Source organism: Monodelphis domestica, chromosome 4, assembly GCF_027887165.1.
Source record: "Monodelphis domestica isolate mMonDom1 chromosome 4, mMonDom1.pri, whole genome shotgun sequence".
NCBI classification, from domain to species: Eukaryota; Metazoa; Chordata; class Mammalia; order Didelphimorphia; family Didelphidae; genus Monodelphis; species Monodelphis domestica.
This window is the reverse complement of record NC_077230.1, coordinates 426,084,227-426,089,097: the sequence shown is the minus strand read 5'-3', so window position 1 is coordinate 426,089,097 and position 4,871 is coordinate 426,084,227.

Sequence of the window (4,871 nt, the reverse complement as noted above, 5' to 3'; positions counted from 1 at the left end):
GATGAGAGAGAGGGAGAAAGAAGGATAGATGGAGATAGAGAGACAGAGAGAGAGAGAGAGAGAGAGAGAGAGAGAGAGAGAGAGAGAGAGAGAGAGAGAGAGTTCCTTTAAGGCAAGATCAGGTTGAATAGACCTGTTTCTTCATTGGCTGGTTTAGGCGTTATCCTATCACACAGTAGTGGCTCCCCATAGAGCTGAAGTATTAGGAACCCTAAGAGATCCCCACCTGGGTTTAAAAGTTTCTCCCAGCTCATTTACTTTCATAAGTTATGCCATTGTGGCAATATTCTTCTGTCTCTTCCCCCTTTACTAGGAAGGCTCAAGGTTGACTCTATGCCACATTGTGACCCACCTTAATTGCTGATCCTCATGCTGATGCCAGAAGCATCAGGTGTTAGACCCAAAGCATCTAGGATACCCCAGGCACTTAGCAGGACCCAATATAAAAAGCTTGGTGAAGAGATCCCTCCACTCTAGGAATATTAACATATAGACAAAGGTCAAAAAATAATCTGGAAAAAATTAACAAAAGACAAAAAACAGAACCAAAGAAAGTTACTTTTGTGAAAGGAAAGATCAAAACAAAATCAGAAGATAATAATTCTAAAATGGATATATGTGAAAAGCATAAAAAATGTAGGATGTTGTGAGACCCAAAAAGAACTCTTAGAGGCTCTCACAAAGGTTTTTTTTTTTTTTTAAATCAAATAAGGGACAGCTAGGTGGCACAGTGTTTACATAGCCAGACATGTAGTCAGCATGACCTCAGTTCAAATCTGGCCTCAGATATTTCCTAGCTATGTGATTCTGTGCAAGTTATTTAACCTTGTTTAGCCTGTCCTTGCCCTTTCTACTTAAGAGTTTTTATTGTAAGAAAAAGTAAAATTGTTTTTTCTCTAAATCAGAGAAGTAAGAAAAAATTTGGATAAGAAATGAGTGATGCACAAGAATCATAAAAAAGATTCAATAGTTGGGTAAAAATATACAACAAATAACTAAGGAAACAATTCTCTAAAATCTAAGATGGGTCATATGGAAAGTGAAGCCCACAAATCCAATGAAGAAAAAAAGTACCAAAAAAATAGAATTGACTAAATGGAAAAGAAGGTACAAAAGCTCAACAAAGAAAACAATTTTCTAAAAACTAGAATTGGGCAAAGAGAAACTAATGACTCCCCAAGCCATCAGTTACAATCAAACAAAATTAAAAGAATGAAAAATAGAAGAAAATGTGAAAACTCTCTTTGGAAAAACAATTGATCTAGAAAATAGATACAGGAGAAATGATCTAAGAGTCATTGGACTATCTGAAAGTCACAATCAAAAAGAGAGTCTAAGTACCATATTCCAAAAAAAGTATTAAGGAAAACTGCCTCATAATCTCATGTGAGAAGGAAAATAGAACCTGAAAGAATCCACTGATCATCTCTTGATAGGTATCCCAAAATAATAATGCCCAGGTGTATTAGAACCAAATTTGAGAATTTCCAGGCCAAGGAGAAAATATTACAAGTGGCCTGAAATAAAAATTTAAATATCCTGTAATCCACAGTCAGGATTACAAAAGAACTAAGGAGGACTTGGAATATGATATCCCAGAAGGCACAGGAGCTAGGATTGTAATGCAGAATTAACTAGACAGTAAAACTGAACATAATACTTCAGGGGGAAAATGCATTGAAAGACATTGAAAGAGTAGAAGACTTATCAAGCATTCGTGATGAAAAAAAACAGAGATTAATAGAAAATTTTATGTTCAAATACAAGACTTGAGAGAAGCATAAAAATGGTAAATATGTAACAGAAAACTTAAGGGATTCAATAAGATGAAAGAGATTATAGTTCTACATAGGAAAATATGTATAACTCTTTAAAAAAAGCCTTTTACCTTCTACTTTAGTTTTGGTACAAAGTATCTGTTCCAAATAAGAAGAGAAATCAGTGTGAGGCCATATGGGGTTAAGTGACTTACCCAGGGTCACCCAGTTACCAAGTATCTGAAGCCAAATTTAAACCCAAGTCCTCCTGACTCTAAATGTGACACTCTACCCACTGAGCCCTCTATCTGCCCCTGATACTTGTAAATCTTAAGAATTTTATCACAATTGGGACAGTTGGAAGAAGTATACACAGAGAGCACAAGACTAGTTCAAATAGAATTGGATGATATAAAAAAATAAGGGATGATAAAGAGTACTGCATGGGGAAAAGAGGGAATGAAAGATCAAGATTAATAACTTTACATGTGGAGTCGGGAAAGCATTAATATAATGAAAATTAATATAGAGGCATGGTGGGCAATGCTCACACCTTACACTCATTAGAATTGGCTCAAAGAGGAAGTATATCTACACTTAATTGACTTTTGGGGCAGGGGCAGAGGGACTTGAGAGACAAGAGGGTGAATTGGGGAAGGTGGTGGTCAGAAGCAAAACATTTGTGGGCAGGGAAAGCTTGTAAAGAAAGAGGATAAATGGTGGAAATGAGATGGAGAAACATACATAATTAGACATCATAACTGTGAATGGAATGGGATGAACTTATCTATCCATAAAACAGAAGTGAGTAGCACAGTGAAATTGAAAACTAGAATCCAATAATCTGATTTTTATAAGCAATACACTTAAAGCAAGGAGAAAGACACAGAGCAAAGGTAAAAGGCTGGTGAAAAAATCTATTGTGCTTCAGGTGAAGAAAAAAGAGTGAGGGTACCAATCATGACCTCAAGCTAAGGAAAAGTAAAAATAGACTTAATTTTAAAAAGATAGAAAAGAGACAGCTAGGAGGCTCTATGAATTGAGAGTGAGACTTGGAGACAAGAGGTACAAGGTTCAAATAAGTGCTGAGACACTTCTAAACTGTGTGACCCTGAGCAAATCACTTAATCTCCATTGCTTAGCCCTTCCAGTTCTTCTGCCTTAGAACCACAATGCAGTATTGAGTCTAAGACAAAAGACAATGGATTTTATTAAAAAATAAAGGAAGAAAATTACATCTTCATAAAAGGAATCTTAGACAATGAAACAATATTGGTGCCAAACCTATATGTACCAAATGGCATAGCACCCAAATGCCTAATGGAGAAGTTACATGCATTACTGGAAGAAGGAAAACTATACTAGTGGGGGACCTCAACTTTCCCCTCTCAGAATTAGATACATCTAACAAAAAAGACGTTAAGGAAGTGAATAGAATTTCAAAAAAGTTTGATATGATAGATTTCTGGAGAAGACTCAAGGAATAGAAATAAATATATTTTCTCTCAAAAACAAATAACACCTACACAAAATGTGGCCATGTGTTAGGACATACAAGCCTCACAAACAAATGCATAAAAAGGGAACTATTAAATACATATATAATAAGAATTACATTAAATTAAAGGCTGCAGAAATAAAGATTTAAAAATTATTTGGAAACTTAAAAATTTAATCCTAAAGAATGAGTAGGACAAAGAAAAATAAATAATTTCATTAAAGAGAATGATCAAGGGGCAGTTGGGTTCCTCAGTGGATTGAGAGTCAGGCCTAGAGAGTAGGTCTTAAGTTCAAATTTGGCTTCAGACACTTCTTAACTGTGTGACCCTGGGCAAGTCACTTAATCCCAATTGCTTAGCCCTTACTGATCTTCTGCCATGGAACCAATACATATTATTGATTCTAAGGTGGAATAAAAGGGTTTAAACACTTTTTAAAATAAAAAGATAATGACCTGAAAAGGAGGTAAGACACCAAAATTTATGATATGTGGCTCCAACTGTAGTTAGGGGAAATTTTACCTCTCTAAATAATTACATAAGTGAAATAAAGAAAAATGGAGATCTATGAATGAGGCATGCAACTAAAAAGAATTTTAAAAGAACAAAATTTTAAAACAAAATAAGTACCAAATTGGAAATACTAAAAGTCAAAGGAGAGATTAATAAAGCTGAAAGTAAGAAAATCATTGAACTAACAACTAAGAAAAAGTGCTATTTTTGAGAAGACCAATAAAATGGCTAAATTATTGGTTGTTAATTTTTTAAGGAAAGAAAGAAGAAAACTGAACTACCAGTATCACAAATGATTAGAATGAAGTGATCACCAATGAAGAGATATAAAAATAATTATTAAAAGCTCTTTTATATGATTATAAGCCAATGAATCTGAGAAAGTTGAATTTAAATGGCATACCATTTGGTGCATGTATATCTAGTATTTATATTACTTCATTGTGTATGCGACTGTCAAAATTGAACTTCTTTTTTGGAATACAAAAGCAACTTTTTGATTTTTCTGCAAAATATCTTATATCTGAACCTCTGAATGGTCTTTGAGGTAATTGGTGAGTCCTCTCTTCTCTTGTCTTCCCTGCTAGAAGATGCTGTAGGAGCATTGTGAGTCCATCCCAACCATGGCGTGGTTACTCCTGGAGTCCAGTAGATCTGCCTCTTGTCAGGATTGTAGTCTAAGTCTGGCAACCAAAGAGGCTTGGGAAAGGGATGTTATGATGGCCACAAAATGGTAGAATGGACAGAAAGTCAGACTATTCCCATGTGAGGGAAATAAAATTAAGTGTGTTCTTCTCTAGGTTAAGCATCCAACCTATACCCCCAATTAAGAATGGAATGTGTAAGCAAGTCTGCTTTAGTTTCAAGGTCTTCTTGATCTTTTTCTTAGATTTAGAAGGCAGGCCTGGTGAGTCTGGGAGATTAGAGGTGTAAACGCCAAAACTGTAAGAATAGTTTTAGTGTTTTGACTTAAAATCTAAGTAAGTGGTTGCCATGGGAAATCCCCAAATAAGAAAAATTTAAAATGCTCTGGCTCAGCCTGAGACAAGCAGTAGATAAAACTTTGGTCAAAGTGACCTACCTGAGGCTAAGGGAGAGAGTC